This window comes from Podarcis melisellensis (assembly GCF_964234715.1).
Source record: "Podarcis melisellensis genome assembly, chromosome: 4".
NCBI classification, from domain to species: Eukaryota; Metazoa; Chordata; class Lepidosauria; order Squamata; family Lacertidae; genus Podarcis; species Podarcis melisellensis.
In genome coordinates, this window is record NC_138531.1 from 45520354 (window position 1) to 45536797 (window position 16444).

At 39.9% G+C, this 16444-nt stretch overlaps 1 protein-coding gene across 2 annotated transcripts in view; it reads right to left on the bottom strand.

Annotated features, from left to right (window-relative positions):
- The window catches only part of DMD (dystrophin), a 1007479-nt gene that overhangs the window by 960145 nt on the left and 30890 nt on the right, over window positions 1-16444 (bottom strand). The window lies entirely within an intron of this gene.

A 16444-nucleotide genomic window follows, 5' to 3' on the forward strand; every position in this document is an offset into this window, starting at 1 on the left:
CAGTGAGCACTCAGGTTTAATGTAGCAGCTCTGAATAGTGATGTGCATTGCTAAAAGCAGTAGTCCATAAAAACTGTGATGAATAGAGCTTTTAAATATCCGTGTGTGTGTGTGTGGCAGGGGGGTAGGAATAACATTATGACTTTTATTGTAAGGAACATAGACCATTAACTCAAACTATTCAAACATGAGGGTTATACTGTCATGCATCACTTTCTTGGTACTTTCCAAGTTCCGTTCTTGAACTGGTAACCCAAAAGGGGTGGAGATGGAGGATTATCACTAAACTCAATTAAGTGATAAAGGTTTCAAATACTATTTTTGAATGCATCAATAACATTCATTTGGATCAAATATTTAGCTCAATTTGAAAATGCAGCAGAAAAGCTCCATCTTAAGAAATAATAAATTATGGAAAATGCATATTTTTCACTATATTGAAGCTATTTCCTTCAAATTTCATTTAAACTTAATGTTAAACGTTAAAATTATAACAATCCCAATACTGTGCCTATTTAGTCAGAAGTAAGTTCCACTGAGTTCCTTTTCTGACGATTGACAATATTCATTAATCCCCCCCCCCTTGGATACTCTAATCACATTTTGTTGCTGCAAGCAAGTAAAATATGGACTTTGTTTTTGGTTGCACAATTGTTGCCAAAGCATCAAATGGCACATATAAAATCCAAGTTATGAACTCTGGCTATGAAAACTTTGCTTGCTCAGGCAGGGGCAGGAGCAGGAGCAGGTTTTGTGGCTCATGTGTGTGGTGGAAGTCACGAGACACACGAGACAAGAGTGTTTGGGTGACATCAGGCCACAACTTTACTTATTAAGCAGCATTGGCATGGCCATAGGGCAAGGTTTGATTATTCACTCCAATCTGCCCTTTGCTGTTGGAATAACAGTCTGTTTGATGGCTGATCCTGCCTACTGTTATTTCTGCACAAAGTTATGACCAAAGATTGTGAATGCCTACCATGATGAAATGCTCAGCAAGGGAAAGGTGAAAAAAAAAACATTGAGCCCAGAGCCAGCTGATGCTGGAGGGGAATCCCTTCTAACCCTGTTAACCAATGACTCAAGGAGCCCAGTGAGGCCCTAGCACAAAGTGGGTGGGTAGGAAAGTGGCAGAAAATGGCCCTGTCGCTTCAAGGCTGAGGATTTTATGCTCTTGGTCCTGCCTATCCTTCATGACATTCCATGTGATAATATGGATTCCTATGGGATCTTGCAAGGGTTCCGCTAACAAGAAAAATAAAATATGCAACTCACACATTCTGCTTCCAGGCTTAACCACATATTTGCATCACTCTAATTGGAATAAGTCACTTATGGGGGAATTCTATACATTTCTACTCAAAAGTAAGCTCCGCTGAATTCAAAGGAGGTCACTCCCTGGTAAGTGTGCAATTCAACTTTGTGTCAAATTTTACTACTCCGTATTTACCACTTTGTGTCAAAATTTACTACTCTTGAGAGGTCTCAAGAAAATCATAGAGTGTTTTAGTTTTGTTATTACTGCCATTAACTAACAAAGAGCCTTTGGAGGAAGCAGCAGAAATCCACAGAACTTACAGGTTTGCACCTTTCAAAAATGTAGGTACTTGTAGCAGAGTAACTTTTCTGTCAACTGTCTCTCTCTTTCTCTAATAGCCACCCTTGTCACCTTAAAATAAATAAATAGCCACTGTAAAATCTGGGTTATAAAATGAAGCTGCCCAAGAAATCATTGTTATTTCAATTCATTCATCCACTCAGTAATGAATGAATACACAGAGCTTGATCAGTTATTTGTCACATTACATCCAGGAAGGCTATGTGTCATGCATTTTTTGCTGCTTAGAAACGCATAAGCTATAGCACCATCTGGATTTTCAACAGCTCCGATGAATTAAACTAATTTACACTGGAGAGAGATGCATATCTAATATATCAAAAGTTTAAATAATGTTAAAAACAGGTTATCTGCAACTCTCAAAAAGTTACATGCAAGCTGCTCATGCACCATCTTGCTTCATGTTTGTAGCCATTATAAGTCATCCTGTGTACTGTGATGTTGAGTTAATTTTGTTATGCACAGAACTGTATTTGACACTCGCAAATTAACACTGACTTCCTCTTATTTGGATGGAGATCGCCTTTTCAGTCAAACACTTAGTGGTTTATAGTGTTGGGTTAGGGTCTGAGGCCTGGGGGTTCAGTTCTCCATGCAGCCACAAAGTTCTGCAGGTGATCTAAATAAAGTAAGTATGAAGAAGAATATTTCACCAGTGTCATGCCACCACTTGTATCACAAGTCTTTGTTAACATAATTCTTTCTAGTTGAATATAATGGATCTATTTTATATATTTACGATTGCAGTAAGCAAATTTATGGGCCTACAGTATTAGGAAAACGGAATCACCTAAGAAACATACCAGTGGTGTCATTTGAGAAAGAGAGAAGAAAAAAGAGCCACTGACAAGTACAAATCTGTTGTTAAAAGGGGATGTTTGCATGTGTACTCATCAATAGCTAAGTTACCCAAAGGTCTTGAGAGTATGGCATGTAGCCTATAAGCTAGTGAGAGAATAAAAATAATGAGATATCCAGTACACTGAAAATTCAATTTATAATGCATTGGAACAACAAAGTAAAATATACTGCACAACCATATCCTTTAGTGGAAATGTTTTAAGTCGAGAAGGTGTCTGTCAAAGTGCATAATTGGTATTTGGTAGTCTGATGCCCGACATCATATTATTATTGATAACCATGTTTAAAAGTTATACTTTTGTAGAAAAATTTGTAGAAGTATAACTTGCCTGTTTAAAAGTCATGGTTAATCATATAGATTGGAAAATTGTTAAGCTATATTCTGTAATGATTCTGGGACTGTATTATACTATTTGTAAATAAAATACACTGGACTGCAAATAAAAACTTAATTTGCTGTCTTGAATATAAATTTATGGAAACACCGTGGATGGATCATCTGTTAAAACGAAGTACAATGGTTGTTGGTTTTTTGGTAGCTCTCTTCATGTCTCTTTTCTAAAATAAGTAAGAAAAAAATGTCTAGGAATTGACTACAACAAAACATGTCTGAATAACTAAGCTAATTTCAATTACGGCAATCAAACAATAATGTTTTAAGTTCCTAACATATCCAGAAATACCTTTTGTATACTGCTAATTTCAGAACTAATCTGATCACATGCCCAAGGATGCTTTAAACACATGCAGATAACAAAGGCAGCTAAAACAATTCTATGTTAAAGCTGGTGTTGTATTATTTTTATTTCCTCCTTCAGTTTGCTGAATGGTCCAGTTGATTTTTCTACTCATAAAAAGGGACACATCTGCAAAACAACACTATAGTGAGAAAATACTCAATGCAAGGGAAAACAAATCTGGATGGCAAAGTGCCATTATTTGGTTGTTTTTAAAATGTGATTTTTGGAAAAAGACTCTGAATAAATGCAGGCACTGTAGTGTTTTATAACTTGCTCTGACAGAGCATATAAAGTTAAATACAAAAGCCCCTATTGGAATACAGTGCAACACACTTCAAATTATTCTAGTTGAAGTCACAATGTGCACTATAGAGGTGTTCAGTTTGATAAAGGTGAAATCTTGTCCCGAACTCTCTGCATGTTCTTCAGACCCAATCTTATTTTAAAGTAATAGGCTGAAACTTAATCTCTGGATTCAGTCATGTAGAAAATAAGTTTGGACTAGTAAAATTAGCAGTCAGGTCTGCTAGAGCATAATGTTTTAAAATACTTGAACATGGGTTTTTGCTGATGTAACATCTCAATAGGTCCACAGCTCTGAATTCTATCATCTCCTAAAATTCTCTCATCAGAAATAGAACTGAGCTTCTTTTCATTATAAAAAAAACCTGTATTAAAAAAACCCTAAGTGCTTTAAGCATTATATTCTTCCTAGTGGAAAAGAATAATTCAAGTGGACTATTCTAAATTCCTTATTCACTAAAATGGAACAGAAGGGACAAGAATAGACTCACAGGGCAAGCCATTAAGCTCACCTCAGGTGGCACATTTTGGGGAACTATTAAAGAGCATTGAACATGACTTCCATTTAGTCTATCACTGTTTTTTCCATAGAACTGTAGAGTTGAAAGGAACCCCAAGGAACATCTAGTCCAACCCCCAGCAATGCAGGAATATCAACTAAAGCATCCAATTTCTGATTAAAAATCTCCAAGGAATAAGAGTCCAGCAGCTGTCCTGGGAGTACATTCTACTGTCCAACAACTCTTGCTGTTTGAAAGTTCTTTCTAATGTTTAGCTCGAATCTCCTTTCTTGTAACTTGATTCCGCTGGTACTGGTCCTAACCTTCAAACCACGAGAAAACAAACTTGCTCCATGCTCCATGTGACAGCCTTTTAGCTATTTGAAGATGGCTATCATATCCCCTCTCAGTCTCCTCCAGGCTAAAAAATACCTTGATCATCTTTGTCACTCTCCTCTGCACACATTCCAGCTTTTCAATATCCTTCTTCAGTTGTGGTGCCCAGAATTGGACATAGTACTCCAAGTGTAGTCTCACCCAAGGCAGAATAGAGCAGGACTTCTACTTCTACTTCCCTTGATCAGGATTCTATACCTTGATGCAGCCTAGAATAGAATTAGCTTTTTTTGCTGCTTCATCACACCACCGTGAGAGGTGCCATCTATATTTTCTCTCTAAACCTCAGGCACCAAGCTGTCTCTCTTCCTTCACATAGAACACATTGTATTCACCATCTTACATAAGGTTCACTCTACGCACCATAAGCTTGTAAGCAAAACAGGTATTCTTGCTAGAGCACTCTTCCTCAAAAAGCTATTTCATATGAACAACAAGTATACTGCAACCTCTCCCTGGAAGAGGCTGCAATATATAGTCATACCTCGGGTTACAGACACTTCGGGTTGCGCGATTTCGGGTTGCGCACCACGCCGAACCCAGAGGTACTGGAATGGGTTACTTCCAGGTTTTGGCGCTTGCGCATGTGCAGAAATGCCAAATTGTGACCCACGCATGCGCAGATGCGGCACTGTGGGTTGCAAACACTGCAAGTTGTGAACATGCTTCCCACACGGATCACGTTTGCAACCCGAGCGTCCGCTGTACATTAAAAGAAGAAAGCTGTGTGATTTAGAGCTGAAACATCACTACATACATCTAAAAACAGTGCATGGTACCCTAGTGCTTAGATCTGGTTCTATAACCTCCTGACATATATCCATGTTATACTTGATAACGATGGGTGTTATCCAGGCCGACACAGCTAGCCTAAGGCCAACCTTAGCACAATTTTTTCCTAATGGCAGCACCTACAACTTAGTACTTTCAGCTTGACTCTTCAACAAAATATTTTGATCTAAATGAAAGGCTTCAAGGGTTAAAAAGAGAAGTTAAAAAAGGCTTTGTGAACAATCCTGGGCTTACCTTCCCTACACCCCAGGCGATCCAGTAGTAACCGCTGAGATGCTACAGGTGGGACATTGTTGCTCTCCCAGTTTCTCAACATAGGAGATCTCTGGCACTTACTGAGAGGTGCAAGGCAAGGCATGGGGTGCTCAGCCTGGTGCAATGCATGTAGTGGGAGCATTGCAGTTCAGTGAAAGGTACCCAACATCTTCAGATTCACCATTTTTTTAAATGGCCAGTTCCAGAAGGTGAGGGTGGACTCACAAGAAACAAGTAAGTTCCAGAAGTCAATGTTGCTGCAGTAGGGAGAATGAGCAGCCATCACCAGTCATTGAGACAAAAGATTCACTCCTTACTCATACCCTTCCTTCATGACGAAAATGCTCCCCCCCCCCCAAGATAACTGCAATGTATGAATGGAATGGCAAAATGGCATCTCACTATTTAGCATGTCAAGGGAAATATAAGTTAGAACCATGGCCTACCGGCTTTCCATGGTTAAGTTTAAAAAACAATATAGCAACTGCTGAATCACTCAGCCACTGCCCACAACAATCTGAGGATAGCAAAGCTGTCAATCATTTATGACAAGAGTGGTTCAGTCAAGTCTTTGCTGAAGGAGCAGCAGGGAGTTGGGTTTAGGAGGAAGCAACTTCCTGCGAAGGGCCTGTAGGACTTTTCCAGGCAGGGGCAGAAATGTGAGAACAAACAAAACAAGAACAAAACAACAGAGCACTTTTGGACACCGAGCGTTTAACTGAAGAATGCTTCTAGAACTTGAATATCAGGAACAGAAGAGGGAAATCTCATTAAAACTAGTAAGGGCTCTTCTGGACACAACAGAAGGAGGCAGAAGGGGAAGCCTCACAGCAATTGCGTGCCAAACTAGGATCTCAAGATAGAAGAATTCACGCATTTGCCCCACTGACAGCTCATTCAGTTCAGTGCAGGGGAGACTGGAGTTCTCTCTTCACATATTTACAGCAAGAGTGCAGAAAGTGGCACAAGCCCACCCACTTCTCTAATATGAGCAAGAGCTCTTTCATAGAAATTCTATAGTCATCGGGGGATGCTTGTTTGGCAGTGAAAACACTGGGGATATAACATTGACTACAGACAGCAGCTAGTTGTGCACATGTGGATATATTCCAACTGACATAATCAACTGAACTTCTTGCATTTGGCAGAAGCCAAATTTGCAATATATCACATGTATTCCAAAGTTTTTCTAAAAGCACAGGCCCCACTTGCTGCCATTGGATGCCACCCATGTCAGTAGAAATCCAAGGCTCCCACAGCCCCTTGCAGTCACAGTATGTCTCAAATGACCACTAGCCCTGCCCTGTCTGAGGCCCAGGGTACTGTTCTCTGAGAAGCCATAGAGGAAAAACTCATAATATCTCACTTACTGCCATTCTCCAGGGGATGTCCACGACCCCAGTTACAGAAGATATAAGGCTTCAGCAAAGTATGTATCAATGAGAACAGGGTTGCAGATGCAGCAGAATCAAAACAAACCAAGGTCAAGCACAGAAAATTTGCCAAAGTCCGAACATGTTCCAGAGGCAAAGCTAAGAGTCCAGAGATAACATCACTAGGAGCCAAGCAACAAGGAGCCAGAGGGTGCCTAGTTCATCCTCTTGGCTGTCAGTGGAGATAACAGAATTCCATCCCATCAGCTGTTTCCTTTCCGCAACAGTATCCCTTCCTTATAAACCAATGCTACTCATCTTGTTATCCACTATGGCTGAAACTAATGAAATGGAGTTCTGTGGAAGTGAAACATCAAAAACAATGCAGAAAATAATAGAGTTACTTATGTAATGTCTGCAGGCTAAAAAACAACAGCTCATATTCACTTTAATGATGTCTGTTCCTGACTTTGAACAAACATGCACACTGCAGCAATTTTGACTCCTGTTTCTGACAGAATTCTCTGAAATCCTTAACCGCCAGTACAATGAAGTTTGGTCAGGGCAGATATTGGGTGATTTTTGATTTAGCTTAATTAGATTTCACACATTTTGTAAAACACACCCTACTTCTACCAGCATGCTTTTCTAACTAATGCTATCCCCTTTTGTAAGTTCCAACACACATCCTGTGTGATACAACGCTGCATACAGTAGTTGCTTCTTGAATAAGTCAATGAGTCCATCAGAAGCAACATAGATTTTATATACTTGTAGAAGAATATAAATTGGGAAGCGTGTAAATCAAGAAGCTTGCATTCTATTTACTGACACAAAACCTTTCCAGTCAAAATGCCAGAAGACTGTTGGGTTTCAATGCCAGCAACCATTCAAAGCTACTTAGAAGCAGCACATAACAAACCACAATCTACTGAAATTAATAGCATTCTGCATAGCTTAATTAAGACCACACGTTAAAAGTGGCTTTAAAGTGCATGTTTCCAGCAAGACACTGAATTTGGAAGACAAGAAAGGAACTCCCCTCACCCCTCAGGAAGAAATACCGGTACATTCACATGGCTTCAATTATGGTTGGAGAATAATATTTTAAAATGTTAAAATACGCTGCCTTAAGATGCCTCTTTAGTTAATTTCGCCTCCTTAAAACGTCAAAAGTTAAGCTAAATTTTGAACTGTGAAACTGTATGTCGCAGCTGTCCATAGTAGCAAGCAATGTCCAGGTTTTCTGGTACACTTTCCAGTGTCATGTTGCAATTTTGTACTGCTATCCATGCCATTCTTCAGGGTTCAAGCAATCTCCTCAGAGTCTGTAGAGTAAATCGCTGACTGGGGCTGAATACACATTGTGTCCTGAAGTGAACATTCATGAGCAAATATTCATTTATTATTTCCATACAGACAACACAATTCTTTGTATTGCTGTACAAGAATCCTCTAGACTTCAACAGGACTTAACCCCAAGTAAATGCAGATGCTATTGCCATGTAGGGCAAAGGCTGCCATTTTGTTCAAAGATTATAGCCTCCTGTGTGTGCTAGTCAGGTGAACAGAACTCTCCACAATTAAGGGGAAGTGGGGTCACCCCTCTTCTATGCTGAATGCATGGATATGGGGAGACAGAGCTTGATGCCAATGCTACCCCGATCTCTGAGAGGTGCAAGATCATAGGGGTTTCCAGGCGCTTACCGAGGGTTTGTGTTTCTTTTGGGAAATGAGGCACAGTGGAGAATGTGGTGTTTTTATGATATATGGTTTATCTACACACATATATATATATGTGCTGGAGATGGAGAGGTTCATAGCATGAACACCCCAAAAGGGACTTGTTTCTCCCACAGCTGCAGCCTTGGATCCAAACAGAAATCAGGCATGGCTCTGGCTCTCTGTCTTCTCCCAGCTTGCTGCTTTTCATTTGGCCCACTTCACTGCAACTCTCTGCCCTCAATTCCAGTTTCCTCTACTGAGGGAGGGGACACACACACACACACACACACTCATTTGCCGTCTCACACAGAGCCTCTTTCCTTTGTTCCAGTTAAAAGCTCATCACCCAGGCTATCACCTCACCAGGAACCTAGTCCAGGAATTAGAAGCCTTGATCAAATTCTAACACTTGCTGGATCCAGGGATTAGAAGGGTCAGGGACACAGCTTAACACCCCAAACTCATAACAATATATTCAGCCCAAAGCACTATCTTGACTTTTTTAAAAATTCATTTCATTTTTGACATACCAACACAATATAAAATTTCCCATAATAAGCTACAAAACTACTATTTGTTATGTTACATTTTCAAAGCAGATCACAATTCCTGCCAACTATAATCAGTTAATATTTATCTTAGTTTCTTTTCGAATTTATCTTATAAAGTCTCTCCAAAGAAGTATATGCGTGGATAGACATCTGAGTTTTGAGCGGACTACGGGCTTATCCATAGCTACATTTTCTCCGTCCTTTCCATGCATTTTAAGGCTCCGTGTCGGAGCCCTCTTTTTTTTTGTTCCTCTGGAGCTTTCTCCACAAAAGCCCACTCTTTACCACCAAATTGGAGCAAATAACAATTTGCAGAAAACCCAAATTGCCATTTGTTGTGCTTCAGCTTTAAACAGCAAATGAATGTCACACTCAGCTCATAAAAGAGCATGACTTTTAGTACTAAGCAAGGGATAAGGGTTGCCCATTGAACTCAGGCAAGAAAAAAGAAGCGCTAGATAACTGTCTGAACTCTCAATTATATAGCTGATGTGTTTTTAAAATGACACAAACAAATTTGAGGAAACTGTGTATGGGAGTTTAAAGAAAACCCCAGTTCACATAAAATTAAGTTTATTATAAGCTCTTTTATCTCTCAGGAGCATATCTGGTATCTTGTTCCGGGACCAGTTGCCTGGATACAAAGTAATCAGAGTAACAAGGTAAGTCAAATTATCAATAATGCACACATTTGCATCCAATTATTGGGACATTCAACTGGCACAATTTTAGAATGGCATATTTATTTTAAAACCTTACCAGGGAATAAAATACGCCTACTAACTTGATTAAACAAACATAAGCACACATTTGAAGCTTACAGTGTAAATAAATTAGAAAGTAGGCTGTTTAGAGAAACAAAATCCAATACTTTAGTGTGCAATGCCTAACAATTGGTGTACTGGCCCAATAGATGCTTCAGTTTATTGTCCTGGCATCCAAGGCTCACATAACAACCAGAGCAATTAAAATAGTACGCACAGGCACAACCACGGAAAAAAACACTGCATGGTGAAGGAAAACTGGGATAGCTAACTGGGATAGCTAAGAAGGCCACATAAAGTCTGCAGTAGCAATTTATCATCATAGCACTGAATCCGGCATCAAAATTCAGCCATGTTTTTCCACCTATGCGAGGGAATGACTCCCAGTTGGGTAGAAGAATGAAGTTAGTACAACATTTACTAAATGCTATTGGAAGTCAGCTGTCAGATATTGTCAAATCTTCACTGCTTCTAAAAAGCTATAGTATGTCAAGTGCTGGTGTTAATATCAATTTTTATAAAAAAAATGGTGGAATCTGCTTTCAGAATCCAGATGACAGCTTTAGAATGTTTCAAGGTACATGTGAGTCTTCTCTAATTTGAGATAGTCATGGCAAAAGCTTCCGTTACATGTGACATCAGTTTGCTTCACATCTTCCTCTGCTCCAGCCACTAAAGCTGGACAAAACTTCTGATATCTATTGTAATACTAACTTTACTAACTGGCCAATGTGCAACATGGGTGAAGAGCTATAGCGCAGGCAACACTGGGAAGAGCACCATGTACCATCTCCAGTGGGTCCCTGTCCCTGGCAGACAGAGCTGGGACCAGATCGTATTCCACCACAGTAGTTTCCCTAAGCACAGAGCTTTATCTCTCACCCCGATAACAAAGGTAAAGGGAGGAATTTGGGGGCGACTCTTGCTTGATGCACTTTTATGAAAGTTCAGGTCATAAATACTTCAGTCAATAAAAATAAACAAACAGCATATCGAAACCAGCATTATATAATCCAAGCATGCTGAACAAACAAGCTTTATTAAATCCCCAAAATTAAAGAAAGTCAACTAACAGAATGACTGTACTTATGACGCATATACACCACCAGTTAAAGCAGTGGTCAATAAATATTTGCTTCTGTTTAAGAATAATGAGTGCTTGCACACTAGTGAGTCTAGGAAACCCACTGATGTAACTTCATAGCTACAATACAATAGTTACCATCCAGTGCACCTACAACATACCTCATTATTAGGAAGTTATTTTTAACAGTTACACATATTTTCTCTGAAACCTACAAATAAGCCACTTGCCACACAACCATGATTTAATAAGCCAACATCATTCCCCGAGAAGTGGTGCTCAGGTGATGGTTTACAGCACCATTACTCTGCAGCAATTTCATCTCAAGCATAAAACCTTGCTTGGTGCGATTACTTTTGCCCTCCCAACCACAAGCCATCATCAAACTGTCTCCTGTCTCTGACTGACACTTTGAGTAGTACTAATGATTGACAGTTTTGGCAAATACGTTCGCTCCAAATGCAATATAAGCGGAGTTCTCACTTTTGCATAGCCATTATCACTTGTGCATATTTCTAATCTTCTAAAAATATGAAGAGCAGCATGAGGCAGAAGCACATTTGCCATGCACACCCTCTGCAATTCTAGACTCCTCTCAGTGCTTGCATATATCACCTTGATTAACACAAATCTTCCTCTATGCTTATTTTTTTCTTTCTCGGGCACTAAAATGAGCTGTGCGCAAAACTAATTAGCACTGTCTCCTACAACTTTGAGGTTGACAAAATATCTGAATTCTCAGGCATATCAGAAGGTATTCAAATCATTCAGAGTGTTTATATCTAATTAAGAGGTGCTGTAGGGGCTTGCCCAAAAGACAGAGGGAGAGGGAGAGGCTAGAGAAAGTACCATCACTGCACATAGAGCTGGATCCAGGCAAACTTAGTGGAACATTAGATCCCAAAGTGTGACAAAAGCATTTACACATTGAGAGTGAGGGCAAGGAGCAATGCCCTCATTCTGATATGATTAGGAATCATACGGCTTCAACTGGTTAGGACTATTTAGCCAGAATTCTGAGCTTAAACATTGCCCAGAGGCAGCTACTAAAGGGGGCTTTGAAAGGAAGGAGCCACTCTTAGACAATTGCTCCCCCAAAATATTTTTTTCACCTTTGACAGTTTGACACAGGCAGTTTAAGCAGCCAAACAAAACAAAACAAAACAAAACAAAAATCACAAGATGTATTGGATACACACACAAAAATAAATAACAGTTATCTCAAAGTATTGTAATGTTTTTCCAATAATAATAATAATAATAATAATAATAATAATAATGGCCTTCCAAGTTCACAGCTCTTTTATAAAAGGGCACACAGGAGCAAGCATTGTTCTTCAAAAGCGATGTATCACAAAGGCAGTGCAAACTTCACTGAGTCAAAGATACAAATTGTTCCTTAACTGTTCCAGCTAAGTACTTGAGACCTTATTGAGTTCTAGCTTGAAGGCCAAGATGTACTCTAAAGCAACAGCTTTTCCGTTGAGGGACTAGAGTGATTAGTGAGGAACTGGGAGTGACAGGAAGAATTGATGTAGAAGTACGGTGTGAAATGCTGCTTTATACTTTGTCTGTTTGTGCAGGATGTGCCAGCCCCAAAGACTACTTGAGTGGAATCATGATTTTGTTCTACAAATATATAGTGACCAAAGCAATGAGAGAAGGGAAACTCATGCACACCATGGAATTTCTGAGAGATGTAAAAAAACAATAATGATTGAACATCATTAAAAAACAACACAAATCTATTGTCAGGTCCCATTAATATGCTCTAATAAAATTTATTCTCAGCTCCCATTAATATTCTTATGCTCTAAGAAAAGGTGCCATATGCAGAACGATCATTTTGCCCCACTGAAAATATTTGGGACTCCTCCAATTCACATATCACCCTGATCTCCAGCCAGATCAACATGTAGCCTAGACTCTGAAGAAAAATGGCTAAACAGCAAGATGTTGCTACTAAGTATTGAAAGTATTGTGGGACACAGGATGTGGAGGGCCAGTTCTGCCAGTTCATAAGTCCAGCTCTTATTCTTCCCATTCTCAAAGAGAAAAAGACATAATAGTGGTGGTAAAATGTAAGCTACATGGAAGTTTCATTCCCCTCTCCAACTTAATCATAATCTTGGTCATTTCCTCTTCCTCCTTGCTTGGAGAGTGTCGCTATGACTGTGGCTGAAGAGACATTAATACTATAACCTCCATCAATTCTTTGCATCACTGTTCCTTCCCATCCTGTAATGGACACCATAGTCATTTTGATCTAATGGCCAAATTGAAAGAATTCAATCACTATGTAAGATTGCTAAACTGCCCAGATTACTGCATTCATATATATATATATATATATATATATATATATATATATATATATATATGAAAGGCCAAAGAATATATATATGAAATACCCTGCAAAGTCTGCCCAGCCACGTACATTGGACAAACAAACAGACGAATAAATGCACGTATCGCAGAACACAAGAATGCCGTCAAAAAAGAAGAAAAAACTTCCTCTCTTTTCCAACACATGAAAGAAACAGGACACGAAATTAATTTTGCAGACTCCAAATTGCTCTTTAACATGGAACATCACCACAAGAGAATAATCATGGAAGCCATCGAGATAGAGAAACACCCTCACAACATGAACAAGCGTGACGACACATCCCGCTTGCCAGACATCTGGAAATTAGCCCTCCCCACAAAAACTGACACCAGATCCAGAGGCACACAGAACGCCATCACCAATCAACCACACCAGACCCAAACCCAGACCCTCTCCACAGATAAATTACAGACACCATCCAGTAGCCAAACCATGGTGGCACCTCCGGATGCTGCACCCCCCTGCAATCCCTACACAGATCTGGCTGACACAGGCCACAAAACCACAGCTCGCCCCTATACACGAAGCCAAGCCAGAGCACAACTAAGTGCAGTACAGCCATCTTCTCAGAAAAACTCTTCACAAAGTTCAAGAGGTCAAGACACAAAGACTTTAGCAACTAATCCACACCTAATGACCCACCTAAGTGGTACTCAGGATATCACTCAAGAAATCACTCAAGATATCCCTCAAGTAATTAAGGAACAAAAGAAGAAAAGGCACACTAGCCTGGGAACTTCCTCTCTGCCCAGAACATTGGAGGCTATACACCACACCCCCTCAACAGTATTTATAGGAACTCAAACACTGAGATCCTGCTCTGTTCCAGTAACAAGAAGCCGAAAGCACCAGCCTGAAGATGACGAGTGAGACCTCGTCGAAACGTCGCCTAGACACCCCAACTTTTACACGGGAAGACACCCGAGGACACCAAAACCTGCATTCCTGTACCCGTGAAAATCTACGAAAGCATATATATATATATATATATATATATATATATATATATATATGAAAGGCCAAAGATAGTGAAAGCAGAAATGGAACAAAAGAAGCAAGCAAATTGTTTCATCTTTGTCAATCAAGTTCTATTCAGTGGCAAGAAATGTCTGTCCTCTAGAAAGAGTGATAAGTATGCATCTCATTGAGCAAAATATAAGCTGTGATGAAGCAATTTTAGTTCTGAACAGTTTAAACAACCTCCCCTCCCAACAGCAGCATTATTAGTAAGTAGTGTAGAAAACCAAGGACATCAAATTAATTACCTGTTAAAGACCAATCTAGGATATGATGAGACTCAGGCACGGCCACCCATGAGATTCAGACTCTACAGTATTGCATTGCAAAATGATAGATAGATGATAGATAGATAGATAGATAGATAGATGATAGATAGATAGATAGATAGATAGATAGATTATGGAGTATTTTCCTGCTACCAGCTTCCTTTTTAAAAGCCAATAAAGCATGAATAACCTCAAGTTCCAAGATTGCAGAAGCAGCTCCTTCAGTTCTAATACCACTCAATTCTTCAGACAGTCCCTTAAACTCTAGAAACCCTGGCTAAGGCCATGGGACTAGTGATGTTTTCAGACATAAAAGATAAATTAGGGCATATTCAGAGCCTCTGGGACAAGGCATAAAGAGTATGCTTAATATATGCATGCTGTGAAGAGAACAAGAATTACCAATAAATAAATAACATGAAGCAAATGAAAGACCTTAATCCTTTGGGTTGGACCCTGTGGCATCATGGGGAGCTGCAGAGGGGACCAGAAACTGGTGGACACTGCATCACTCCCAATTCTTCAGTGCTAAAGGTACCACCAGAAATATTGGCTTTTCTATATAAAGAAAGCCAGGGCCTTGATTTGCCATCTTCCAGCCCCCTCCTTCAGAGTCCACAAAGGGCAGGAAAATTGGGAGGGGGGTCTTCAGGTTATATGTCCCAACCTTGGCCTTAAAAGTGGACTTCAAAGCTGTTGTCCCCCTCAAAAAATACTTTTATGCTCCCCCATAGGACACCCACTACTCTCGTCCCATAGATGTTTCCTCTGCCCCATAAATTCCCATTTAGCAAGCAGGCTGTTATTGGGGGTGGGGGCAGTGCAGTTCCAGTTAAAAGACAGTTTACTCAATAGATTTTATTGCATTAGCCGTGTGGCCATAGCATAATATACATAGAAATAACAACATAAAATGGGGGTGGGGAGGTAAAAGTAGATATCGTCCTGGGCGAATACTTAAAAAAAATGGGGATAACAAAAGTAACAGGGGATTTAAAACATCGAGTGACAGAGAGTACAAAAGACAGTTTACTTCAGACTACCTACCACACAAAATGAGGGGAGAATGCAACTGCCCATCCAATAGCAAGCACAGTGTGTGTGAACTGAGCCTACCACTCTACACTTTTGAATTGTCTCTAGTAAGCAGGGAATACAGTCATGTTTTTGTTCTTCTTCCCTCTTCTTGGAGAGAGCAACTGAGGTGCTACTGGTGATGGGAATTCCTTCAAATTCCCCCCTCCGCCCACTTTCTTACCATGGCCTCCTCTGGACAACCCACCCATCCCTTCCTTTGAATCATATAATTGTAGAGCTGGAAGCGTCATCTAGACCTACTTTGCAATGCAGGAATCACAGCTCAGTAACCCCTGACAGGTGGCTACCCAACCTTTGCTTAAAAACCTCCAACAAAGGAGAGTCCACCACCTTCCAAGGTCATAGAATCCCCAAGGATTTCAAATTAGCTCTGCTTTACAGATAAGAAGAACCATATGCAAGGAGGACAGGTAGCAATTTCTAACCAGCTCTGGTGATTGCGAGAGTGTATAAAGTATTTAAATTTCATATACGCAGAAGTCAAAATTAGTTCTGCAGGAAATTAAATTTTGCTAGGATTTCATATATAACAAAGAGAAAGACAGTGTCAACAGTAAGATTTTTCCTGGCAGGCGATTTAGCTCACGTTACTTACAACTTGGGGAAGGGCTCTGAACAGGATGAGCCATTTGAAATGTGAAAATGAATGAATTATTGCTGGGTATATATAAATATAAAAGCTCAAAAAGGAGAAACAGCAAAGAGAGAC